Source organism: Cherax quadricarinatus, chromosome 26 (assembly GCF_038502225.1).
Source record: "Cherax quadricarinatus isolate ZL_2023a chromosome 26, ASM3850222v1, whole genome shotgun sequence".
Lineage (NCBI taxonomy): Eukaryota > Metazoa > Arthropoda > Malacostraca > Decapoda > Parastacidae > Cherax > Cherax quadricarinatus.
This window is the reverse complement of record NC_091317.1, coordinates 27,722,763-27,750,706: the sequence shown is the minus strand read 5'-3', so window position 1 is coordinate 27,750,706 and position 27,944 is coordinate 27,722,763. Positions and strand designations below refer to the sequence as shown.

The 27,944-nt window shown below is 47.5% G+C and overlaps 1 long non-coding RNA gene and 1 other non-coding gene across 3 annotated transcripts in view; one reads left to right on the top strand and one right to left on the bottom strand.

Annotated features, from left to right (window-relative positions):
• LOC128691651 (uncharacterized) overlaps positions 1 to 27,944 on the top strand; it is a 155,320-nt gene that overhangs the window by 20,520 nt on the left and 106,856 nt on the right. The window lies entirely within an intron of this gene.
• TRNAP-CGG (transfer RNA proline (anticodon CGG)) lies at positions 27,155 to 27,274 on the bottom strand. Its single transcript has 2 exons — positions 27,239 to 27,274; positions 27,155 to 27,190 (listed from the first exon to the last, which is right to left on the bottom strand). It is a non-coding gene; the product is annotated as a tRNA-Pro (tRNA).

Genomic DNA, 27,944 nt, shown 5'->3' with positions numbered 1-27,944 from the left:
TCACCTTTATGTTGTAGCAGGGGTCGAGTCTCAGCTCCTTGCCGCCTCTTCGCTCGACGCTACTGGGCTCACTCTCTCTCCTGGCTTTAAGAACCTTGCCGTACTTCTTCTTAAGCTATGTATACATCCTACCTCTGCCACTCCACTGTCAGGTCGTTGTTCCACTTCCTGATTACTTCAAGAGTAAAGAAATATTTCCTAACTTTCCTGTGACTCAAGCAATCTTCCTTTGTCCACCTTATTAATTCCTCCCAGTATCTTGCATACTGTTATCATGTCAACTCTAGTCCTTTGTTCCCATAGCCTCTCCTCAAATCACATACCAATTAGGTTCGAAATTAGTCTCGTTGTAAACCCGTAAACGTTCTCCAATTTTTTGACATGCTTAACCAGGTGTGGGTTTCATACTAGTGCTGCGCACTACAATGCAGGCCACTATGTGTGTGTGTGTGTGTGTGTGTGTGTGTGTGTGTGTGTGTGTGTGTGTGTGTGTGTGTGTGTGTGTGTGTGTGTGTGTGTGTGTGTGTGTGCTCACTCACTGACATGTACTCACCAAATTGTGTCTGAGGGGATCAATTCTCAGTTCCTGGCTCCACCACCTCGATTGCTTTTATCGGTTTTACTTATTTTGGGTATTCTGGGCCTTTCCATACCTGCTCTTGAAGCGTCCTACTTGTTGATTTCTACCTGTTGATTTCTTCTGATGTCACAGCCCTCAGTGTCACTGCCTCCCTCCCTCCCTCTCTCCCTCCTTCCCTCTCTCCCTCCCTCCCTTCCCTCACCTGTGTCTTCTACCAGCCCTCTTGGTTGCTGGCCTGGCCAGTCAGTGTTCTGCTAGGCTCACTCAGTCCAACGTAAACAAAACTGCCTGGCTGACTGAGAACTATTTCCCTCCTGAAAACAACTTAGTTTCTGTTAGTAAGTTTCCATATATATATATATATATATATATATATATATATATATATATATATATATATATATATATATATATATATATATATATATATGCAAAACAACCACTCTGAAAGAATAGAGAAATTCCAAGCGCTTTCGTGACTACTCACATTATCATTATTTATATATATATATATATATATATATATATATATGTCGTGCCGAATATGTAAAACTGGTCAATTAGCAAGAACTCATTTAAAATTAAGTATTTTCTAAAATTTTCTCTTATACGTTGAAAGATATATTTTTTTCATTAATGTTAATGTAAAAATTTTTAATTTTGCACCAAAAGAATCTTAGAAAACTTACCTAACCTCATTATAACAAGAGCAATTTATTTTAGCATAACCCAACTAAATATATTTTAGATTTGTTTACAGTAATTTAATACTAAACAAACACAGTGAAATATATTTTTTTCGTTAGGTTCAGAATGATTTTGGCGAAATTATTGCATACACAAATTTTCACTTGTCTTATACGGCAAGGTGAGCGTTGCTATTTAAGCCAAGATCGCAAGTTCTGCCTATTCGGCACGACATATATATATATATATATATATATATATATATATATATATATATATATATATATATATATATATATATATATATATATATATATATATATATATATATATATATATATATATGACGACAGGTTGTTTAAAAGTACTTGTCCATTTACACTTATCTCTTAGTGTGATATACATGGTTTTGAAAACGACAAATTGAAGAATGGGACATTTGTGCAACATTCTACCGTTCTTCTCTACAGTGGACTGAAGAAGCCACTGGTTGGCGAAATGTATCCTCAGTAAAGATTCCCGAATGTTGCCCATGAGTTTCATTCTTCAACTCTTAGTGTTAAACTTCTGTTTTCATAAAGAAATATTATTTTGCATCATCTACCGCGCATCTTGCTCTCACAGTGAATAATTTCAGAGTGCAGCTTCAAACCAGTCCCACCAGAATTTTCCAGCTTAATACTGAGTCTGCTACCGCCACTTCGTCCTTGAAATCATTGTACCTCTCAGCAGTTCTGAAGATCATCTGTTTCTTCAGCTGCGACCTGTGTCCACTTGACCAGTCAATTCACTCAGTTCATTCCTGTGTGTCTTTTCCATTCCTCCTAAGACTGTGATCGTTATAATCCTGTCTTTCTAGGTCTTTTACTACGCCAAGGTTCTCAGGTGCATTTACTTCTACCTTTCATCACAATTTCTTCCCTCTCACTTCTGTGACTAGTCTGACTGCAAACCTTTGCACTTTCTCTGGTGCCTCTGCACATGCTTAACCAGTTAGTGCTTCACACTGGGGCCGTGTACTCAATGACTGTCTATATATATATCTAAATATAAGTTTAGAAGTATTCTTTGTTTAGGGTTTTGAAAGTAGTTGAGTGATTTGCTACACTGGCATGTACCACAGACGTTATAAGGTCTGTATGCAACTAGTGATTTTCTAGGTGTTATATTTACGCTCAAGTCTTTGTCCGTCATTGGTTTTTGCTGTATTCTGTGTCAGGTCTTCTCTCACTTCTCATGAAAAGCAGTGGTGCAATTAGTAAACTGATCAATAACTCAGTAACTGTAAAGGGATCAAAAAATTTTCAACACCTTCCCGGCATACATAAAGAGAATTACCAACAGATCCCTAGTTGTCTTCAGGAGAGAACTTGATATGTTTCTCAAGTTCGTTCCTGAGCAGCAAGATGGTGGTGCTCACACTGTATTGCCTACATTTAGCCGCTGACAGTCTTGTTAATCAGGCTGTCAACCAGGAGACCTAGTCTGGAACCTTACTACGGAGGCGGTAATCCCGGAAGCGTTTTCAGGTAACCTCCAGTCTGCGTGACCTTGCATTAGTTTGGATTGAACTCCGCAGACTTGTTGGCCCACCACCGCCACAACAGCAGCAGCACTACTGACATCACCCCATTCCTTACCACCCACCACATACCCCGGCTTCATTCCACTACACACATCACAACTACTCCCCCCACACCACCACCACCTCCACCTCCACCGCAACACATCAACATTCCCGGCTGATGCTATCCATAAAGTGAGAGGCATAAAAATACAAAACCAAGACCAATATTAAAGACTACTTCAAAGAAATTAATCCAAATAGAGCGCTCCCGACAACAGTGAAGAAAATACACGTTACAGAGCAAGCTTATATTGAGACAATGTTTGACTCTATGTAACTCTGTATCATAATATACATAAAGCTCTACCCAGAGCAAGACGTTGCTCCTGCAACGTGTGGCTTTTATTTACAACGAATTGTTGCTTTATAGGTACAATAAGTGGATGGAAGGAGGGAAACAGTCATCAAGAAGAGACGATATACATGGTCTGAATGTTAGTGTCGCTGATTTACTGAGTTACTTAACATCATAAATAACTTAGTTGAAGCACTGTACAGGAGGGTCCCGTATATACAGCACCTATTTTCGGTGTTAACGTTTTCGTTGGCTTTTAATTGAGCCTTTGAGCGGGTGGAACATAATGAACAATGGTTCAGTCTGTACCCAACGAAACCGTGAAATTTCGACAAGGTTCTGTATAAATAGGACCGACCTGTAGTGTCAGTTAAGAATGAAAGTCAGAATCTAGTCGTACTTCTTGCACACATCACCAAATGCAGATTCGGAATAGTTCACGGACAAATTACTGAAAATCGATCAGTGCGTCGAAATCATGTCAGATATGCGGCCTCACTTAGCCAATTGCTTACTGACTTGAATTTAAGACACCTAAAATTTATGGAAATGATAAACATTCTGTTCGATAAAGTCTCACGAAGAAAATCAAACGATCGGTCACATGCCAATGAACTATCAATAGTAGAGTCGACCAGAACGGAAATACCGTTTACCTTTCAGTATATCTACAAATAATGATGATCTGATATGGGACATATACTGAAGTGAAACACAACAAACTCGGTCCACAACCTAAATGATGTTCGGACTTGCATACACACAAGAAGCTACAAGTACCACACAAACCGTCACGAAGGAGGATTCAACAAACTGAGTTAAAACAAGACAAAGTAGCCGGGTTTTGAATAAATCATGACCTTACTGAAATAAGCTGAGATGATAGTACGCGTTAGATGAATCCAAGCCAGTAGTGACTTGAGAGGAAGAATATACAGTGACGCTAGACATATTCTTCGAGTTTATATAAGCCATTAGATGAAGTTTGTGTAAAGCAACATTCTTGTTAAGAGAGTACAAGGGTACTAAAGCGTATCACTGATCTGTCACTGTTTTACAAGTTCTTGTTATCCGGTCTTTATTTTTCCTCGTAGCTGTGTTAGTAGCAGTTTTGGGTTAACTGGCATCTTGATGCCAGCAAAAAGGGCTCTTGATTCGAGAAACTGTAGCTAATCTCCTCTTTCCCCGATGGCACATGATTACCTCCCATTCCTTACGGGTTTGTCACTTCCCCCCAAAAATAAAAAATTCTGACACGATGGATAAAGACTCAAATGCAGTACAATGAGATCCTTTATTGACAACGTTTAGCCCACACAGTGGACTTTATCAAGTCACAAACACATTTGTGATGGTTGACGGCAAAACCTTGAAATATAGTCGCCCTAAAGTTCCTGACGTTATTCATCTGCTCAAGCACCAGCTTTCAGGGTTTATGTTTTGTTATAGTTTTTATTTCGTCGGGTTTTTCCAACGCAAAGCAGTTAAAACTTGTCCTTGTTGGAGGTCGTGTTTTTTTTCAACAAGACGGATCACAGCAACACCTACCTCAACAACAACCATAACAACAGCAACTACAACAACAGCAGCCAATAGGAACAATAAGGAACCATAACAATATACACATCACGACAGTAGCCACTACCACAGTAGGTATTACAATAACAGACTCAACAATAACTACCATAACAGTAGCCACCTAAATAGTCATCACCACAACAGCCACCACTACAACAACAGCCACAACATCAACCATCACTGCAACAGCCACCACCACAACAGCCGCCACTACCACAACCACTATAACAGTCGCCCCACCAAGCACCACCACAACAGCCGCCACTACCACAACCACTACAACAGTCGCCCCACCAAGCACCACCACAACAGCCGCCACCACCATAACCACTACAACAGTTGGCATACTAACCACCACCACAATCACTACACCAGTCGCCACACCAACCACCACCACAACCACTGCAACAGTCGCCACACCAACCACCACCACCACAACCTTGCCGGCCGCGACAAAGTATGCGTATTCTACAAATATTGATCAGATGCGGTCGACGAGAGTAAGGTGTGCCTGCGTGGCCCAGTGCCTGCGTGGCCCAGTGCCTGGGTGGCCCAGTGCTTGGGTAGCAGTAGTGGTGGCCCAGTGCCTGGGTGGCCCAGTGCTTGGGTAGCAGTAGTGGTGGCCCAGTGCTTGGGTAGCAGTAGTGGTGGCCCAGTGCCTGGGTGTCCCTGTGCCTGGGTGGTCCAGTGCTTGGGTGGCCCATTGCTTGGGTGATCCAGTGCTTGGGTGGCCCATTGCTTGGGTAATAGTAGTGGTGGCCCAGTGCCTGGGTAGTAGTAGTAGTGATGACCCAGTGCTTGGGTAGTAGTAGTAGTGGTGGCCCAGTGCCTAGGTAGTAGTAGTAGTGGTGACCCAGTGCTTGGGTAGTAGTAGTAGTGGTGGCCCAGTGCTTGGGTAGCAGGAGTGGTGGCCCAGTGCCTGGGTGGTCCAGTGCTTGGGTGGCCCATTGCTTGGGTAATAGTAGTGGTAGCCCAGTGCCTGGGTAGTAGTAGTGGTGGCCCATTGCTTGGGTAATAGTAGTGATGGCCCAGTGCCTGGGTAGTAGTAGTAATGGTGGCCCAGTGCCTGGGTAGTAGTAGTAGTGGCGGCCCAGTGCCTGGGTAGTAGTAGTAATGGTGGCCCAGTGCCTGGGTAGTAGTAGTAGTGGTGACCCAGTGCTTGGATAGTAGTAGTAGTGGTGGCCCAGTGCTTGGGTAGCAGGAGTGGTGGCCCAGTGCCTGGGTGGTCCAGTGCTTGGGTGGCCCAGTGCCTGGGTGGTCCAGTGCTTGGGTGGCCCATTGCTTGGGTAATAGTAGTGGTAGCCCAGTGCCTGGGTAGTAGTAGTAGTGGTGGCCCATTGCTTGGGTAATAGTAGTGGTGGCCCAGTGCCTGGGTAGTAGTAGTAATGGTGGCCCAGTGCCTGGGTAGTAGTAGTAGTGGTGGCCCAGTGCCTGGGTAGTAGTAGTAATGGTGGCCCAGTGCCTGGGTAGTAGTAGTAGTGGTGGTCCAGTGCTTGGGTAGCAGTAGTGGTGGCCCAGTGCTTGGGTAGCAGTAGCGGTGGCCCAGTGCCTGGGTGGTCCAGTGCTTGGGTGGCCCATTGCTTGGGTAATAGTAGTGGTAGCCCAGTGCCTGGGTAGTAGTAGTGGTGGTGGCCCAATGCCTGGGTGGCCCAGTGCTTGGGTAGTAATAGTAGTAGTACTAGTGGTGGCCCAGTGCCTGGGTGGCCAGGTGCCTGGGTGGTAGTAGTAATAGTAGTGGTGGTGGCCCAGTGCCTGGATGGCCAGGTACCTGGGTAGCACTAGTAGTGGTGGCCCAGTGCCTGGGTGGCCAGGTGCTTGGGTAGCAGTAGTAGTAGTGGTGGCCCAGTGCCTGGGTGGCCAGGTGCCTGGTTAGTAGTGTCCAGTACCTGGGTGGTGGTGGTCTAGTGCATGGGTGGTGGTGGTCCAGTACCTGGGTGGTGGTGGTCCAGTACCTGGGTGGTGGTGGTCCATTACCTGGGTGGTGGTGGTCCATTACCTGGGTGGTGGTGGTCCAGTACGTGGGTTGTGGTGGTCCAGTATCTGGGTGGTAGTGGTAGCTTAATACCTTGGTGGTGGTGATGGCCCAGTACCTTGGGGATAATGGTAGTGGCCAAGTACCTGGGTGGAGGTGATGGTTCAGTACCTGGATGGTGATGGTCCAGTACCTGGGTGGTGGAGATGGCCCAGGTGCTGGACCATCTCCACATCACCTGTCTCCCTCTTTCTATCTCACTCTTTCTACTCTCACTCTTTCTGTCTTCCTCTATCTCCCTCTTTCTTTCTCCCTCTTTTTCGCTCTCCTCCTTTATATCCCTTCTGTTATATCTCTTCTCCCGTATCTCCCTTTTCCCATGTCTCCTTCATTTCATGCCTCTCTTCCTTTCCTCCCACTCTTCCGCTCTCTCTCTCTTCCTTCTCTCCTTCGTCCCTCCCTCCTCTGCTCCCTTCGTTCCTCCCTCGAAGTATCTTCCTGCCATCTTCACTCCTTTCTTCACAGTGTCTGCTTGCTTTCTTTGCTCCCTCATTTCTTCCTTCTAAGTGTTAGGCTTCATTCCCCACAATTTGTTCATAACAGTTGTATGTAAACTTGTATTTCACTGTGTCGCAGTGTCTCCTCTACGTCATCTACAACCAGGGTGTAGTACAACTGTATTACCACCGTCGTCGTTTATGTAGGTTATAAGGAGCAGAACCACCTTAGTGGAACACATCCAACCATTCTGTTCCAGTACGTCTTTCACCACCATCACTTTCTACTTCCCACTGGACGTTCTTGGAGCGAAGAACATTTCCTTCTAATTTTGAGTATTCTTCTAATTTTGGAACTTATCTTTATCGAGAAGCAGAATCGAATGTATTTTTTATAATCCAGAAATATACAGTCCGTCATTTTCCCCCTTCCTTGTGTCGTAGGACTACAATAGGTAAGCGAGACAAGATTTACCTTTCGAAAGGCTGTATTTACTAGCCATTCACAGTGTCTCAAGCCTTACCATCCCCCTCCCCCTCTTTACCTTCCCTCTCTCAGAACCTAACGATGCACCTTGTTAAATCCTGCTTTTTCTGAATGTTCAACTCATTTGGCAGTTTGCTGTGGCAGTCATTATAAGCCTGACTGAACAGACCCCAAGAAACAATTAGCAGACGATTTAACCTCCACCACTGGTGGTGTTCAATGACCCAAACAAGGTTTAGCACCTCACGAAATATTTTATTGATAGATTTTTACTTCGTACTCCTTTATGGTGATGCCGGAGACTCGTTATGTTGTCTAATACCCAATAGTTTGTTTGTTCTTTACTGTTCTCGCTCGATGAACACATCTCTCGACTAGCGTAGTGACTGGAGAACAGCCAACAAACTAGCTATGTAAAACATACTAATGATCTTTATTATAACCTAATAGAGTTCACAAAGGCCGTCGACATGTCGCCAGATAAAAGTTTTGCTATGCAACACGTATTTTGCAAATCCCCTCGTCAATACTCGTCAGCATTTCTTCCATCTCGCAGTCTTTTCCTGACGTCTTCTCTATACTGTGTTTAGCTAGTAGTTTTAATTCTCATTTCACTTTTCCTTTTATGTAATTCAGATACTAGAGTTTTGTTTCTTTCTCACCTACGCTTATTTGTTTTTTGTTCTTCTACTTGCTTCAATATTGTCTTCAGTACCGTGAATTCTGTGCTTTTTTTCCATTCACTGGTGCTTATTGTCTTCCCTTCTTAATATCTCAAAGTGAACAGTGGAATCTCTATCTTTTTCCGTTATTATTCTCCTGTTGGGAATAAATATCTCCTTCGCTTCCCAGCACTTCCCTGCTCGGCGCTGCATCATCTTCACTCTCGTCTTTTCTAATTTTCCTTCCCACTGAACTACATTTAAGAAAATTTTGTCTGCATATTGTGGCTTGTGTGTGTGTGTGTACTCATCTATATGTGGTTGCAGGGGTTGATTCTCAGCTCCAGGCCCCGCCTCTTCGCTGGTCACTACTAGGTCCACTCTCTCCCGGCTCCAAGAGCCTTATCGTACCTCTTCTTAAAGCTATGTATAGATCCTGTCTCCACTACATCACTCTCCATATTGCTTCACTTCCTGACAGCTCTAAGGCTAAAGAAATGCTTTCTAACATTCCTATGACTTACCTAAGTTTCCAGCTTCCAGTTGTGAACCCTCAGTATTTTACATGTTATCATGTCTTCCCTATCCTTCTTGTCTTCTCATTGTAGGACACAAACTTTGGCATCGGGACTAGTCTTGTTGCAAACCTTTGCACTTTCTCTAATTTCTTGATGTGCTTGACCAATTGTGGGTTCTACTCTGGTGCTCTAGTATGGGCCCGACGTACACATGGTACAGTGTCTTGAATGACTTCTTACTCAGCTGTTGAAACGCTATTCTTAGGTTTGTCAGGCACCCATATGCTGCAGCAGTATTTGGTTGATGTCCGCTTCAGATGTGCTCTGTGTTATACTCACCCCAGAGTGAGATTTGTAGCCTTTAGCCCCATAGCCTGTACTCCGTCTGTAGTCTTATTTGACCTTCCCTAATCTTCATGACTTTGCACTTGGTGGAGTTAATCTCCCGGAGCCATTTGTTGGACAAAGCTTCTAGCCAGTCCAGATCCCTTTGTAGTCCTACCTGATCCTCATGCGCTTGAAGTCTCCGCATTAACTTCACATCGTCTACAAACAGGGGACAACTCTGAATCTATCCATTCGGTCATGTTATACACATGTACCAGAATCAGCACCGGCCCTAGCACTGTGTGTTAGTTTGTGTGTGTGTGTGTGTGTGTGTGTGTGTGTGTGTGTGTGTGTGTGTGTGTGTGTGTGTGTGTGTGTGTACTCACCTAATTGTACTCACCTAATTGTGGTTGCAGGGGCAGAGACTCAGCTCCTGGCCCCGCTTCTTCACTGACCACTACTGGGTCCTCCCTCTCCCTGCTCCATGAGCTTTATCATACCTCGTCTTAAAACTATGTATTATTCCTGCTTCCACTACTCTTTCCAGACTATTCCACTTACTAACAACTCTATGGCTGAAGAAATACTTCCTAACCTCACTTTGGTTCTTCTGAGTCTTCATCTTCCAATTGTGACTCCTTGTTTCTGTGTCCCATCTCTGGAACATCCTGTCTCTGTCCACCTTATCTATTCCACGCAGTATTTTGTATGGCGTTATCATGTCACCCCTGACCCTCCTGTCCTCCAGTGTCGTCAGATCGATTTCCCTTAACCTTTCTTCGTAGGACATTTCCCTTAGCTCTGGAACCATCCATGTTGCAAACCTTTGCACTTTCTCTAATTTCTTGACGTGCTTGACCAGGTGTGGGTTTCAAACTGGTTCTGCGTACTCCAGTATGGGCCTGACGTACACAGTGTACTCACCTATTGTGGATTCATAGCTCCTGGCCCCCGCCTCTTCACTGATTGCTACTACTAGTGTGTGTGTGTGTGTGAGTGTAAATATTTGCATACAGCTATATACTGTCGTTAGAGGTCAGACTCATATATACTACTAAACTTGGCTGACGCCCTTGAAAAACATCATCATTTTCAGCACATCTCCAGACTCCGGCCTCAGCACATCTCCAGACTCCGGTCTCAGCACATCTCCAGACTCCGGCCTCAGCACATCTCCAGACTCCGGCCTCAGCACATCTCCAGACTCCGGCCTCAGCACATCTCCAGACTCCGGTCTCAGCACATCTCCAGACTCCGGCCTCAGCACATCTCCAGACTCCGGCCTCAGCACATCTCCAGACTCCGGCCTCAGCACATCTCCAGACTCCGGCCTCAGCACATCTCCAGACTCCGGCCTCAGCACATCTCCAGACTCCGGCCTCAGCACATCTCCAGACTCCGGCCTCAGCACATCTCCAGACTTCGGCCTCAGCACATCTCCAGACTCCGGCCTCAGCACATCTCCAGACTCCAGTCTCAGCACATCTCCAGACTCCTGCCTCAGCACATCTCCAGACTCCTGCCTCAGCACATCTCCAGACTCCTGCCTCAGCACATCTCCAGACTCCTGCCTCAGCACAATTGTTACCTTCTCGTAAATTCCTGAAGTTGTTGGAGTTTGTCTCCTGCCCAGGATTCGCATTTTTACATTTCGAGCGGCAGTCGTTCCCGGGGCTATTAAACCTCATGAAAGGGGGTTCAGAAATCCTGAGCACGGGAACCCCGGGTTTGGAAGCCGTGGGTTCGGAAATCGTGGTCTCGGAAACAGTGGGTTTGAAAAGTCCAGGCTCGGAAACCGTGGGTTCTGGAACCGATGGTTTGGAAAGCCCAGATTCGGAAACAATAGACTAGGGAATCGTGTGTTCGAAAACCCCGAGTTCGGAAATCATAGGAAAGCGAGGATTGGGGAAGCGTGGATTGGAAAAGCGTGAGGTTGGGAAAGCGTGGGGTTGGGAAAGCGTGGGGTTGGGGAAGCATGGGTGGGGAAGCGTGAGTTGGGAAAGCGTGGGTTGAGGAAGCTTGGGTGAGGAAGCGTGGGTTGGGGAAGCGTGGGGTTGGGAAAGCGTGGGGTTGGGAAAGCGTGGGGTTGGGGAAGCATGGGTGGGGAAGCGTGGATTGAGAAAGCTTGGATTGGGATAGTGTGAGGATGGGGAAGCGTGGGTTGGGAAAGGTTGGGGAAGCGTTGGTTGGGAAAGCGTGGGTTGGGGAAGCGTGGGTTGGGGAAGCGTGGGTTGGGGAAGCATGGGTGGGGAAGCGTGAGTTGGGAAAGCGTGGGTTGAGGAAGCCTGGGTGAGGAAGCGTGGGTTGGGGAAGCATGGGGTTGGGGAAGCATGAGTTGAGGAAGCGTTGGTTGGGAAAGCGTGGATTGGGGAAGCTTGGGTTGGGAAAGCGTGGGTTGGGGAAGCTTGGGTGAGGAAGCGTGGGTTGGGGAAGCGTGGGTTGGGAAGCGTGGGTTGGGGAAGCTTGGGTGAGGAAGCGTGGGTGAGGAAGCGTGGGTTGGGGAAGCGTGGGTTGGGGAAGCGTGGGTTGGGGAAGCGTGGGTTGGGGAAGCGTGGGTTGGGGAAGGTTGGGTGAGGAAGCGTGAGTGAGGAAGCATGGGTTGGGGAAGCGTGGGTTGGGGAAGCGTGGGTTGGGGAAGCGTGTGTGAGGAAGCGTGGGTTGGGGAAGCGTGGGTTGGGGAAGCGTGGGTTGGGGAAGCGTGGGTGAGGAAGCGTGGGTTGGGGAAGCGTGGGTGAGGAAGCGTGGGTTGGGAAAGCGTGGGGTTGGGGAAGCTGGAGTTCGGGAGCTCGGGAGACGGCTAGAGTAACGTCTTCAGGTCCTCTGCCAACAATCGATTCGTCAAATGTCTTCTCCACCCACCTTCCTAGTGGCTCTCTCTCTCTCTCTCTCTCTCTCTCTCTCTCTCTCTCTCTCTCTCTCTCTCTCTCTCTCTCTCTCTTTCTTTCTCTTTCTCTCTCTCACACACTCCTCCCACTCTCTCACTCCTCTCTTTCCTCTCAATCCTCTCCCTCTCTCAATTCCTCGCCCCTTCTCTCTCTCCTTCCCCTCTCACTCCTCTCCCCCTCCAATTCCCCTCTCCCTCACACTCCTCTCCCCCTCACTCTCTCTCTCTCTCCTCACGCTGAGCTTTTTTTTTTACACAAGGGTTTTTACAAGTGTGGGTTAAGGGTTCCCTCCTTTAGTTACAAGGTAAGAGTCGTTGGGTACCTCAGCTCATTTGAAAGCCTTACCCAACATTACCATTATAATCTTTTATTGTGAAACTCACGAATAGAAAACAGGATGAAACTGGAAACTGCTGCAGGCCAGAGATTTCATTTAGCCCATTGACTATTTCATTAACGTTATGCTGAACGAACGTGTTCCAGATTTGAGTCATTCTAGAAATTAATTATCTGGGATAAAGTGATGCTCTTGAGAAGTGTACAGGCAAGGTGTAGTTGCTGTTTGCTGCACGTCTTGTGGTATAGCTAAGTGTGGTTCCTTGACAATATTGGCCAATACACAACAGTAGGCCTACCAGAACCTCTGCGATGTTAAAGGCTGTACTGATATGACAGATCCAACCAGGCCGGGTTCAGACGGGAGAAGGCTATTAGCACGGTTCTCTGCTCTGTCTAGAAGTTGTGTACAAGACGGGCTGCAAGCAATCCAGTACAGTGGTGCATACGCAAGGTGTTAGCACACTTTTGCTTCTTGCAGTTTTTTGCAGATTCTACTGTCGAGCAAAATGCTCTTAGCTTCTTGGCCGCATTGCCTGCAAGATTTACCGTATGATTCTTCATAGACATTTCATGGTGTATGTATAACTGACAGCAATAATATAAGAATTGAACGATCATAAAATCAGGGGCACTAAGAAATTATTTAAAATAATTTTGGGAGGAAAAGAGGGATGCGAATTAAAATAATGGTCAGAAGCGAAAAGCGAGAAAGAGAGAGAGAGAGAGAGAGAGAGAGAGAGAGAGAGAGAGAGAGAGAGAGAGAGAGAATGTTAAGCTAGTGTTTAGGGAGTTTTAACCCAAGTGAGAATAATTGTGGTGGGGACCTAAATGCTAGTGGGAGTAACTGTTATAGAGGGCGTAGTAAGTAGGTTTGGGGTGCCAGGGGTAAATGATGATGGGGCCCCTTAATTGAACTTGGTATATAAAGAGGTTTAGTAATAGGTAATGCGTATTTTATGAAAAATGACAAGTCTGCGAGATACAATATAGGGCGTCATGACAGCAGTTTCTTGGACGATGTATTGGTGGATAACAGGTTGATGCGCATGTTTTAGAAGGTCGACTGACATATCAGATCATTATTTAGTTGTAGATACAGTGAGAGTAAGAAAGAAATGGGGTACAAGTAGAATGGCATCAGGGAGTACGAGGGAAGTGAGGAGGTAGTTAGGGTAAGAGATAAGCAACTTTTGGGAGACAGATGAGTAAATTAAAGGAAGAGGTCAAAGAAGTATGTGGTAGATTTAAATACTGTGTTAAGAGTGTGCAGCTTAAGTTAATGGATATAGAGGGTGATTAAGTGGATATGGGGGTTTAAGGGAGAGAATTTTCCCCACACTTACCTCCTGACATGGCGGTTGGGGGGGGAGGTCTCTCTCCCACACCACACCTGGCAATTCAGGTATGGGGGCGTGAATCTCACATACTGACTAGGCAGTTGTGCTGACGTCTCTCCTAGACTCACCTCCTGACAAGGCAGGTATGGGGGAGTGAGTCTTCCCCACTCACCTCCTGACAAGGCAGGTATGGGAGAGTGAGCCTTCCCCACTCACCTCCTGACAAGGCAGGTATGGGGGAGTGAGTCTTCCCCACTCACCTCCTGACAAGGCAGGTATGGGGGAGTGAGTCTTCCCCACTCACCTCCTGACAAGGCAGGTATAGGGGAGTGAGTCTTCCCCACTCACCTCCCGACAAGGCAGGTATGGGGGAGTGAGTCTTCCCCACTCACCTCCTGACAAGGCAGGTATGGGGGAGTGAGTCTTCCCCACTCACCTCCTGAAGGAAGCTTTATAAACCTATGGAACTACCATTAAAGAAAAAATTCCAATTGTATTTTAACTTTTTCAACTATTACTTACGCTAGTTATTTTGCGGGAACACCCACAGTGTACTCATGCCGTATTCAATATGATAGTTGCACTGTAACAACAAAAGCTAGAAATGTTTCCCTGTCATAGCCACATAGAGTTGCATATATTAAATAATGAAATGAACAGGATTCTGCTGGGAGACTTCAGTAAAGTAATGAGGATACCATGTGATGAATGGTTTAGAAAACCGGTATCCTCATCTTCAGTGAGGATACCGCTAAGCATTACTTTATGGGTTCAGTAGCTACGACAACTTTAACGGTTTCAGTTCAACATATCTGGATTACTAAGTGAAAAAAACTAGCAGAGTGCTTGCGAACAACGGCGAGAAAAACACTTTTGTAAGTACAGTAATATAAAAAAACTTGTCCACGAGTACACTATGAGATAACACAATAAGCATCAGGAGCCCAATTGCCTCCCAGCATACATAAGGGGGATTACCAATAGACCCCTGGCTGTCTTCAGGAAGGCGCTGGACAGACACCCAAAGTCAGTACCTGATCAGCCGGGCTATGGTTCGTACATTGGTTTACGTCCGGTCAGCAGTAAAAGCCTGGTTGACCAGATTCTGATTCACCACGAGGCCGGGTCTCAAACCGGGTCGCGGGGGCGTTGATCCTCGAAACCCTCTCCAGGTAAACTCCAGGTATAACAGAACGGGACTTTTACAAGTTTGTTACCTTCTGTTGCATCGTAAATAAACGTCTTCGTTAATAAAGATACCCAGGTATTGAACATGTGCGTTATTCATTAGCTTACATTACTCGTTACCAGGATTCCATTTGCTCTGTGGTAAATAATAATCTACATGCAATATTCTTCACAAGGTTTCCGGGTCTACTACAGAGGTACATATCACTAACTTGTCTTCATGTATCCCTTCAGAATCCTCGTAATTGTTACAGATCCCTTCCCTGTGTGGCGCGACGCCTTAATTAGGTAATTAAGAGTAGGACAATTACCAAAGTTACCTTTAATTAGCAAGGTCCTTAGGCCATCACAGTTATTTCATTAGTGAAATAATGGAGAGTTCAGTGGATGTGTTTCGTGGTTGGAGACTTTAAAGAAAGTCACAGTTACAACGTCTTAAAGGAAACGAAACCTAAGCTGAACGAACGCACGCGCATACGTCTTCGCAGTCACGAAGGTGCACACACACACACACACACACACACACACACACACACACACACACACACACACACACACACACACACACACACACACACACACACACACACACACACACGACTGCATTTTTTTGGACTGCAAGAAGGCCTTCGACACAGTTCCTCACAAAAGGTTACTGCAAAAGCTAGAGGATCAGGCACACATAACAGGAAAGGCACTACAATGGATCAGAGAATACCTGACAGGGAGGCAACGACGAGTCATGGTACGTGACGAGGTGTCAGAGTGGGCGCCTGTGACAAGCGGGGTTCCACAGGGGTCAGTCCTAGGACCTGTGCTGTTCTTGGTATATGTGAATGACATAACGGATGGGATAGACTCAGAAGTGTCCTTGTTTGTGGACTATGTGAAGTTAATGAGAAGAATCAAATCGGATGAGGATCAGGCAGGACTACAAAGAGACCTGGACAGGCTACAGGCCTGGTCCAGCAACTGGCTCCTTGAGTTTAACCCTGCCAAATGCAAAGTCATGAAGATTGGGGAAGGGCAAAGAAGACCGCAGACACAATATAGTTTAGACGGCCAAAGTCTGCAAACCTCACTCAAGGAAAAAGATCTGGGGGTGAGTATAACACCGAGCATATCTTCTGAGGCGCACATCAATCAGATAACTGCTGCAGCATACGGGCGCCTGGCAAACCTACGGATAGCGTTCCGATACCTCAGTAAGGATTCGTTCAAGACTCTGTATACCATTTACGTCAGGTCCATACTGGAGTATGCAGAACCAGTTTGGAATCCACACCTAGTCAAGCACGTCAAGAAATTAGAGAAAGTGCAAAGGTTTGCAACAAGACTAGTCCCAGAGCTACGGAGATTGTCCTACGAAGAAAGGTTGAGGGAAATCGGCCTGACGACACTGGAGGCAAGGAGGGTCAGGGGAGACATGATAACGACATATAAAATACTGCGCGGAATAGACGAGGTGGACAAAGACGGGATGTTCCAGAGATGGGACACAGACACAAGAGGTCACAATTGGAAGTTGAAGACTCAGATGAATCAAAGAGATGTTAGGAAGTATTTCTTCAGTCATAGAGTAGTCAAGCCGTGGAATAGCCTAGAAAGTGAAGTAGTGGAGGGGGGAACCATACATAGTTTTAAGGCGAGGTATGATAAAGCTCATGGAGCAGGGAGAGAGAGGACCTAGTAGCAATCAGTGAAGAGGCGGGGCCAGGAGCTATGAATCGACCCCTGGAACCACAAATAGGTGAGCACAAATAGGTGAGTACACCTATCAAACCCATGGTAGCATGGAGGTCTGTTAAGTACCAGACCCACAGTGCACGAAGGGTAGTCACACAAAATGTAATGGAGACTACAAGCCTGGGCTGCCAAACTTGAGATGGACTGTGAGAACATTGTTAAGTATTCCAAAACTGTTGCCAAGTTCAAAACAACTCGGTCCAGTTGGTCTGGACTTCCAGCCGTACGGAGTTTCTCCGTCTCAGAGGATGGGATGTCCCACACAGGGTAGTGGAGTCAGAGGAATTAGACATATACAGAACTTCGGTATCTTTATTTCAAGACATTTTACCAACTAGTGACCCTCGGTTCAATAGAGATGACATACAAAGACAGTGAAAGATGAGGTAATCATTTTCTCAGCTTTGCAAAGCTACACAGTGAAGCCAGTGGAAGACGGGGTAATCAGTCCCTCAGTATAGAGTCTGTGTTCAGTACTTTATTCTTGACGAATCTGTGGAGTGCAGTCTGGTTGGTTGATTTACTGGTTTTAAAGGCTATTGACTACAAGAAGGACAAACAGCATACAGTGTGTACACCACAAACCGAGGGTACTTTAATCCCGAATAGAGATAATAAAGTAAACTCCCATTATATATATACATTGAGATACACCTCTGAGACTATGCAATGTAACGCCTCTCTTTGTGCAGGTAACCTTGAGTGAAATGTGCTTACCTGTTGCAGGTAACCCATCATACCTAACTGTTGTTGCAGGTAACCCATCATACCTAACTGTTGTTGCAAGCAACCCATCATACCTAACTGTTGCTGCAGGCAACCCATCATACCCAACTGCTGTTGAAGAATAAGACACTTATACAACATTTGGGAAACTTTATTGAGAAAATCTTTCCTCAATAAAGATACCTAAACGTTGCATAAGTCTCTCATTCTTCAACTTGTCGGTTTTTCTAAACCATTTATCCCAACTATTGCTCTCGGATAGGCTCCTAATTTTATCTATGATTTATATGCATTTGCCCATCTGAAATTAAGAAGCAAGAAGACTAAGAAGAGTAATTTCTAAGAGGCTATTCTTACTTTGTGCATCATTTTCAACATGTTACACTGATGCAGTGTATGAGATGACAGCAGTGGTAACCACCTCAAGACAACTGTTGCAACATGCAACGGTCATGCAGTCTAAAAGATGAGAGCAGTGGTAACCACCTCAAGACAACTGTTGCAACATGCAACACTGATGCAGTTCGGGGTATAAGAGTAGTGGCAACCTCAAGACAAGTTCTGCAACATGCAACATTGATGCAGTTCAGGGTATAAGAGCAGTGGTAACCTCAAGACAACTGCTGCAACATGCAACATCAACTCTTAAGTGCCGAGGACCTTGACACAGATAGAGTTTATTGGCTTAATGACTAAGTCACCACTCCTCAACTGAGGAGTCAGACGTCATCCCATCGTCACCTAGACGCAAACCTTACGTCATTACCACACACATACGTCATCTCATTACCACGTGACGTCACCTCATTACCACAAGACGTCACTTCATTATCACAGACGTCACATTATGACCACAAGACGTCACCTCGTTACCACAAGCAAAGGTCATCTCTTTACCACAAGCAGACGTCACTTCATTACCACAAGCAGTTAATTCATTACCACAAGGCATCACTTTATTACTACAAACATACGTCACCTCAGTATCGCTAGACGTCACCTCATTATCACAAGACGTCACTTCATTACCATAAAAGTCAGTTCACCACAGGACGCCACGTCATTGTCACAAGCAGACGTCGCCTCAACAACACTGAGCAGCAGACGTCGTCGTCTAGCAAAGCAGCCCACATTGTCTTCTCAGCAGTGAGCAGCAGACGACGTACTTTCAGCAGTACTGAGCAGCAGACAACCACAATGAGCAAGTTTTAAAACTGACCTTATCCATGATCTTGTGAGAATAAAACCAGTGAGCCTTTTGTCTACAAGTGAATGGTAGTGAGTGGAGGATGATAGTGGTGAGTGAAGGTTGGTGGTGGTGAGTGAAGGTTGGTGGTGGTGAGTGAAGGTTGGTGGTGGTGAGTGGAGGATGGTGGTGGTGAGTGAAGGTTGGTGGTGGTGAGTGGAGGATGGTGGTGGTGAGTGAAGGTTGGTGGTGGTGAGTGAAGGTTGGTGGTGGTGAGTGAAGGTTGGTGGTGGTGAGTGAAGGTTGGTGGTGGTGAGTGGAGGATGGTGGTGGTGAGTGGATGATGATAGTGGTGAGTGAAGGTTGGTGGTGGTGAGTGAAGGTTGGTGGTGGTGAGTGAAGGTTGGTGGTGGTGTGTGAAGGATGGTGGTGGTGAGTGAAGGTTGGTGGTGGGGAGTGAAGGATGGTGGTGGTGAGTGAAGGTTGGTGGTGGTGAGTGAAAGATGGTGGTGGTGAGTGGAGGATGGTGGTGGTGAGTGAAGGATAGTGGTGGTGAGTGGAGGTTGGTGGTGGTGAGTGGAGGATGGTGGTGGTGAGTGGAGGATGGTGGTGGTGAGTGGAGGATGATAGTGGTGAGTGAAGGTTGGTGGTGGTGAGTGAAAGATGGTGGTGGTGAGTGGAGGATGGTGGTGGTAAGTGAAGGTTGGTGGTGGTGAGTGGAGGATGGTGGTGGTGAGTGGAGGATGATAGTGGTGAGTGAAGGTTGGTGGTGGTGAGTGAAAGATGGTGGTGGTGAGTGGAGGATGGTGGTGGTGAGTGAAGGATAGTGGTGGTGAGTGGAGGTTGGTGGTGGTGAGTGGAGGATGGTGGTGGTGAGTGGAGGATGGTGGTGGTGAGTGGAGGATGATAGTGGTGAGTGAAGGTTGGTGGTGGTGAGTGAAAGATGGTGGTGGTGAGTGGAGGATGGTGGTGGTGAGTGAAGGTTGGCGGTGGTTAGTGGAGGATGGTGGTGGTGAGTGGAGGATGATAGTGGTGAGTGAAGGTTGGTGGTGGTGAGTGAAGGTTGGTGGTGGTGAGTGAAGGATGGTGGTGGTGAGTGAAGGTTGGTGGTGGTGAGTGGAGGATGGTGGTGGTGAGTGAAGGTTGGTGGTGGTGAGTGAAGGATGGTGGTGGTGAGTGGAGGATGGTGGTGGTGAGTGAAGGATAGTGGTGGTGAGTGGAGGATGGTGGTGGTGAGTGGAGGATGATAGTGGTGAGTGAAGGTTGGTGGTGGTGAGTGAAAGATGGTGGTGGTGAGTGGAGGATGGTGGTGGTAAGTGAAGGTTGGTGGTGGTGAGTGGAGGATGGTGGTGGTGAGTGGAGGATGATAGTGGTGAGTGAAGGTTGGTGGTGGTGAGTGAAAGATGGTGGTGGTGAGTGGAGGATGGTGGTGGTGAGTGAAGGATAGTGGTGGTGAGTGGAGGTTGGTGGTGGTGAGTGGAGGATGGTGGTGGTGAGTGAAGGTTGGTGGTGGGGAGTGAAGGATGGTGGTGGTGAGTGAAGGATAGTGATGGTGAGTTAAGGTTGGTGGTGGTGAGTGAAGGATGGTGGTGGTGAGTGGAGGATGGTGGTGGTGAGTGAAGGATAGTGGTGGTGAGTGGAGGATGGTGTTGGTGAGTGGAGGATGGTGGTGGTGAGTGGTAGATGGTGGTGGTGAGTGAAGGATAGTGGTGGTGAGTGGAGGATGGTGGTGGTGAGTGGAGGATGGTGGTGGTGGGTGGAGGATGGTGGTGGTGGGTGGAGGATTGTGGTGGTGAGTGAAGGATGGTGATGGTGAGTGAAGGATGGTGGTGGTGTGTGGAGGATGGTGGTGATGAGTGAAGGATGGTGGTGGTGAGTGAAGGATGGTGGTGGTGAGTGAAGGATAGTGGTGGTGAGTGGAGGATGGTGGTGGTGAGTGAAGGATGGTGGTGGTGAGTGGTAGATGGTGGTGGTGAGCTAAGGATAGTGGTGGTGAGTGGAGGATAATGGTGGTGAGTGGAGGATGGTGGTGGTGGGTGGAGGATGGTGGTGATGGGTGAAGGATTGTCGTGGTGGGTGGAGGATGGTGGTGGTGAGTAAAGGATGGAGGTGGTGTGTGGAGGATGGTGGTGATGGGTGAAGGATTGTCGTGGTAGGTGGAGGATGGTGGTGGTGAGTGGAGGATGGTGGTGGTGGGTGGAGGATGGTGGTGATGGGTGAAGGATTGTCGTGGTGGGTGGAGGATAGTGGTGGTGAGTAAAGGATGGAGGTGGTGTGTGGAGGATGGTGGTGGTGAGTGAAGGATGGAGGTGGTGAGTGAACGATGGTGGTGGTGAGTGAAGGATGGTGGTGGTGAGTGAAGGATGGTGGTGGTGAGTGAAGGATGGTGGTGGTGAGTGAAGGATGGTGGAGGTGAGTGAAGAATGGTGGCGGTGAGTGGAGGATAGTGATGGTGAGTGGAGGATGGTGGTGGTGAGTGGAGGATGGTGGTGGTGAGTGAGGGATGGAGGTGGTGAGTGAAGGATGGTGGTGGTGAGTGGAGGATGGTGGTGGTGAGTGGAGGATGGTGGTGGTGGGTGGAGGATGGTGGTGATGGGTGAAGGATTGTCGTGGTAGGTGGAGGATGGTGGTGGTGAGTGGAGGATGGTGGTGGTGGGTGGAGGATGGTGGTGATGGGTGAAGGATTGTCGTGGTGGGTGGAGGATGGTGGTGGTGAGTAAAGGATGGAGGTGGTGTGTGGAGGATGGTGGTGGTGAGTGAAGGATGGTGGTGGTGAGTGAAGGATGGTGGTGGTGAGTGAAGGATGGTGGTGGTGAGTGAAGGATGGTGGTGGTGAGTGAAGGATGGTGGTGGTGAGTGAAGGATGGTGGAGGTGAGTGAAGAATGGTGGCGGTGAGTGGAGGATAGTGATGGTGAGTGGAGGATGGTGGTGGTGAGTGGAGGATGGTGGTGGTGAGTGAGGGATGGAGGTGGTGAGTGAAGGATGGTGGTGGTGAGTTAATGATGGTGGTGGTGGTGAGTTGCGGATGGTGGTGGTGAGTGAAGGATGGTGGTGGAGAGTGAGGGATGGTGGTGGTGAGTGGAGGATGGCGGTGGTGAGTGGAGGATGGTAGTGGTGTGTGAAGGATGGTGGTGGTGAGTGAAGGATGGTCGTGGTGAGTGAATGATGGTGGTGGTGAGTGGAGGATGGTGGTAGTGAGTGAAGGATGGTGGAGGTGAGTGAAGGATGGTAGTGGTGAGTGAAGGATGGTGGTGGTGAGTGGAGGATGGTGGTGGTGAGTGGGGGATGGTGGCGGTGAGTAGAGGATGGTGGTGGTGAGTGGAGGATGGTGGTGGTGAGTGAAGGATGGTGGTGGTGAGTGGAGGATGGTGGTGGTGAGTGAAGGATGGTGGTGGTGAGTGAAGGATGGTGGTGGTGAGTGAATGATGGTGGTGGTGAGTGGAGGATGGTGGTGGTGAGTGAAGGATGGTGGTGGTGAATGAAGGATGGTGGTGGTGAGTGAAGGATTTTGGTCGTGAGTGGAGGATGGTGGTGGTGAGTGAAGGATGGTAGTGGTGAGTGAAGGATGGTGGTGGAGAGTGAAGGATGGTGGTGTTGAGTGAATGATGGTGGTGGTGAGTGGAGGATGGTGGTGGTGAGTGAAGGATGGTGGTGATGAGTGAAGGATGGTGGTGGTGAGTGAAGGATTGTGGTGGTGAGTGGAGGATGGTGGTGGTGAGTGGAGGATGGTGGTGGTGAGTGAAGGATGGTGTTGGTGAGTGAAGGATGGTGGTGGTGAGTAGAGGATGGCGGTGGTGAGTGGAGGATGGTGGTGGTGAGTGAAGGATGGTGGTGGTGAGTGAAGGATGGTGGTGGTGAGTGAAGGATGGTGGTGGTGAGTGAATGATGGTGGTGGTGAGTGGAGGATGGTGGTGGTGAGTGAAGGATGGTGGTGGTGAGTGAAGGATGGTGGTGGTGAGTGAAGGATGGTAATGGTGAGTGGAGGATGGTGGTGGTGAGTGGAGGATGGTGGTGGTGAGTGGAGAATGGGGGTGGTGAGTGGAGTATGGTAGTGGTGAGTGAAGGATGGTGGTGGTGAGTGAAGGATGGTGGTGGTCAGTGAATGATGGTGGTGGTGAGTGGAGGATGGTGGTGGTGAATGATGGTGGTGGTGAGTGAAGGATTGTAGTGGCGAGTGGAGGATGGTGGTGGCGAGTGGAGGATGGTGGTGGTGAGTGGAGGATGATGGTTGTGAGTGAAGGATGGTGGTGGTGAGTGGAGGATGGTGGTGGTGAGTGGAGGATGGTGGTGGTGAGTGGAGGATGGTGGTGGTGAGTGGAGAATGGTGTTGGTGAGTGGAGGATGGTGGTGGTGAGTGGTGGAAGGTGGTGGTGAGTGGAGGATGGTGGTGGTGAGTGGAGGAAGGTGGTGGCGAGTGAAGGATGGTGGTGGCGAGTGGAGGATGGTGGTGGTGAGTGGAGGATGGTGGTGGTGAGTGGAGAATGGTGGTGGTGAGTGGTGGAAGGTGGTGGTGAGTGGAGGATGGCGGTGGTGAGTGGAGGAAGGTGGTGGCGAGTGAAGGATGGTGGTGGCGAGTGGAGGATGGTGGTGGTGAGTGGAGGATGGTGGTGGTGAGTGGAGAATGGTGGTGGTGAATGGAGGATGGTGGTGGTGAGTGGTGGAAGGTGGTGGTGAGTGGAGGATGGTGGTGGCGAGTGGAGGATGGTGGTGGTGAGTGGAGGATGGTGGTGGTGAGTGGAGGATGGTGGTGGTGAGTGGAGGATGGTGGTGGTGAGTGGAGGATGGTGATGGTGAGTGGAGGATGGTGGTGGTGAGTGGAGGATGGTGGTGGTGAGTGGAGGATGGTGGTGGTGAGTGGAGGATGGTGGTGGTGAGTGTAGGATGGTGGTGGTGAGTGTAGGATGGTGGTGGTGAGTGGAGGGTGGTGGTGGTGAGTGGAGGATGGTAGTGGTGAGTGGAGGATGGTAGTGGTGAGAGGAGGATGGTAGTGGTGAGTCGAGGATGGTGGTGGTGAGTGTAGGATGGTGGTGGTGAGTGGAGGATGGTAGTGGTGAGTGGAGGATGGTAGTGGTGAGTGGAGGATGGTGGTGGTGAGTGGAGGATGGTGGTGGTGAGTGGAGGATGGTGGTGGTGAGTGGAGGATGGTGGAGGTGAGTGGAGGATACTAGGTATGAAGTGTTCACAGACCGGGCCGCGGGGGCGTTGACCCCCGGAACTCTCTCCAGGTAAACTCCAGGTAATTACAAGGGTCTTGTTCTTGTCGATTCCGGGAGTCATCGCCTTGGTGGCCAAGTCCCACACCGGGCCTTCTGGTTGACATGACCGCTCAGGCTGTTGGTGTTAGTAGCACACAATCGAAAGTGTTCATCACAGCCCAACTGATCAGAAAATAACATGGCTGACGGATATTTGGAACCGTGCAAAACCTCTTGATGTCGAAGGAAGTGATTTTGGTGTGAAGATTTGGTACCACTCTCTCTAGAATTTTCTAGATGTGAATTATGATTACTGTTTCCTGCCTATGTTGCATTATAGCTCATGGGCCCTCATGTGTTCCCATTAATTTGGATTTTTGCCTAAATTTATAGACAGTGAAAGTTCCATGTATATTCTCAAGACCTGCAATTTTGTCGGCTGATCAGCGGTGTTAGTGTACAACAAATGCCTTAAAAACTATCATCATTCGCTTGGTAACTCTCTTTCTGAAGGTTTTATGTTACACTTGACAACAATAAAAACTATGTCGCGTCTGCTATTGAGATACATGTATGTTGGTGTTCTTATGTAATGTGGACATTTTGATTTCCAGATTTAAAGTCGAAATTGAGCTAGTATGCTAGGAGTTTTAGTTATTTGGAAAAATATATGTTCAAAAATTGCTTATTTATAAATCATATTCCATCAAAATTTAAGACACAAGTAATATAATGAGTCATTAAAAGTAAGTAACTGGTAAAGAATAGATAAAGGACATTAAGCAAAATATTCTCACTGGAAGGAGATAATATTTAAAAATATTTCAAGCATTTGGCTTTAAGTTTATGACTAACAGTAGCGTCTGTCTGAAGAAACCAACATTGGACCCCCATCATGTTAGGACTAAAACGCCCCTGATAGTGCATCTCCATTGTACTGCTATTTTGATGAAACCTTCCACCATGTTCATCTCTAGCAGCACCAGAGTGGATGGAAAGAAGTCCAGGTGTAAATAAAGGGAATGTATTTTAAGGGACATAAAGCAACCCAGTGCTGTAGAGGCTTCTGTTATGTTTTGCACTAACTCGGCATAACTGTCTGCGCTGTCCCTTCCAAGGAAGATCCGAACAATCTGTTCGAGAGTTTCCCATGCAGCCAACTCCAGTGGTGTCAGTTTTGATAGGAAGACTGGGTCGAATAACAGTTCACGTATTTGTGTCACAACAAATACTTCAGCCTTAAGTTTTGCGTGTAGTTAAAACTCCTCCAAACATTTCCTTAAGTTAAAGAAATCCTTCACTTTCATCTTCCGTAGCCTTAACAAAGTTTTTCATTGGGCCAAACTTTACATACACTGGTAGAGGAAATATTTTTTGAGAATGCACCGGTTGTATATGTGGTGTGTTGAATTTTCCTGGAATGGATCGACACCATGCCTAACCCTTCTAGGGTAGGGTAGGTGCCTGAGCCCGAGCCTTTAGCTCATAAGACTGTCATTCCCATTAGCCCCCTCGGGGCGGGGATGGCAGACCAGAGAGGCCTAGCTTGTGGCTAGGCCTGGGGACAGTTGGTCCCAAAGATGAGGAGGTACTTGTGCCTCCTCCCATGGGAGACTTAGGTCTCAGACACTCCCTAAAGAGGGAGCCAAGGCCGGGCCACCACTTGGACAAGGCCCGGGCCGGAGAATACCGGCTAATCTTTAACTAACTAACTAATTCCTGGAATGGATCGACACCATGCCCAGCCCTTCTAGGGTAGGATAGGTGCCCGAGCCCGAGCTTACAGCTCACAAGACTGTCATTCCCATTTGCCCCCTTGGGGCGGGGATGGCAGACCAGAGACAGAGAGGCCTAGCTTGTGGCTAGGCCTGGGGACAGTTGGTCCCAAAGATGAGGAGGTACTTGTGCCTCCTCCCATGGGAGACTTAGGTCTCAGACACTCCCTAAAGAGGGAGCCAAGGCCGGGCCACCACTTGGAAAAGGCCCGGGCCGGGAGAATACCGGCGAATCTTTAATAATAATAATAATAATTCCTGGAATGGATCGACACCATGCCTAACCCTTCCAGGGTAGGGTAGGTGCCTGAGCCCGAGCCTTTAGCTCATAAGACTGTCATTCCCATTTGCCCCCTTGGGGCGGGGATGGCAGACCAGAGAGGCCTAGCTTGTGGCTAGGCCTGGGGACAGTTGGTCCCAAAGATGAGGATGTACTTGTGCCTCCTCCCATGGGAGACTTAGATCTCAGACACTCCCTAAAGAGGGAGCTAAGGCCGGGCTACCACTTGGAAAAGGCCCGGGTCGGGAGAATACCGGCGAATCTTTAATAATAAATAATTCCTGAAATAGTCTTTTCTTGCCGGCCACAACTATTCCACATACAAAGGAGCACACGTATTTTATACGAACAAGTTGGAGATCAGTTTTAGGTCCCCACATATATTCCATCTATGGTCGTAGCATTTTGCTAATCTGAGTAGAATTTCCATGGACTCAGATGTTTACTTTAATCGCATAGCATGAGCCTTTGACATAGATGGCTTTACTGTAGTGAAGAAGTAATGGTTTCAAACTGACCTTGCTGGAATTACTAAAGTCTCCATTCATCACAATGGAGTTCATTGCCCAGTTCCTTCGTAAGACCATTCACATGCGTGCAGAAAATCACAATTCCCTATTTAATATAATGCCGCTAAGCTAGTATGGTGTGCACGAACTTGAGACATATTTGTTCTTTGGTGATAGTGACATGGGTGGTGGTAGTTACGGTGGTGGAGGATGGTGGGGGTGGGGGTGGTAGTTACGGTGGTGCAGGGTGGTGGTGGTAGTTACAGTGGCAGAGGGTGATGGTGGTGGAGGGTGGTGGTGAGAAAGAGGACGGGTGTTTGCGAGGAGATAAAGGCAATATTTCATCAGTGTCGAGGTTGGTATAAGGAGGTCTGCTCTCGTGTCAAACTCTCAGGCTCAAAGATTCCCATTTCCTGTAGGATGTTGTCTCATGTAGGATCAGAAGGATGCCCTCTCTATGATTCTAGTTAGCTCTCCAGTCAGCTAACTCGCTCTCCCTTTAATTCAAGTATTAAATATTTCGTCTGTTGTATTAGTAGGTGAGACTTCCCTAGATGCGATGTAACTCCCAAAATCGATCTGAAAGAATAACAGAAGCTAGTCTCCTGTTAGTGGTCCCCTCGGGGAAACCACCTCACCGTAGGTCTTGACTGATACAGAAACGGTCTTTTCTTCCTTGTATCCTCTTCCAATTTGAAGAGCACGAATTTCAAGAAAGGTGCTAGGAAGTATCGGCCCATGAAAAAGCAAAAGAGACGGGCCTGTCCGGGATTTGAACCCGGGACCTCCTGAACCCGGGACCTCCTGCACCCGGGACCTCCTGCACCCGGGACCTCCTGCACCCGAAGCAGGAATCATACCGCTAGACCAACAGGCCGATATATGTAAATAATAACTGTATATTTATAGTTTTAATTATACAGGTTACTCCTAGAAATGATAGTGTACGAACCATCCTTTGAACAGACCTCTGGTTGAAAGCAGGAGACTCAGCATTGCTCAGCTTGTTTCCTTTCATTACACGAAGAAGACAAAGGCAACCAAATGTATTGAAACTCTCTTACCAATGCATCTTAGACTTCGTATTCATTCACAGTTTAGGAAACGTCAGTTGTTAGACGAGTTACTCATATTCTGGCTTTCAGTGAACAATTATTGAGTTCTGTGCGTGGAGACGATGGGCAATGCTGTGATTAAGCAATGAAGATGCTTCTCTCTCGATCTTAGTCGGGGATTATTCACTGTTGGAATATATGGGACATATTCAACCTTCTCAGAATGCGCTTTACCGTGCTGGTAAAGTGCATTGTGTGTACCAGGCAAGTTTAAGGGTGTCTGTCCATGACCTAACATGAAAAGAACCCAGTTTGTGTCTTCGTGGCTAGATGACAGAAGGGAATAAGATTTTTTTCCCAGAATGGTTCACAATTTCTCTATGCACAACGGTATTCCAGGAGCTCGTGAATCCTAATGCAAAATACGTTCACGTTCATTCAACTGCAGGAAGCAAGACCTTCTTGTAAAACCATTCTCCAGATGTCATTATT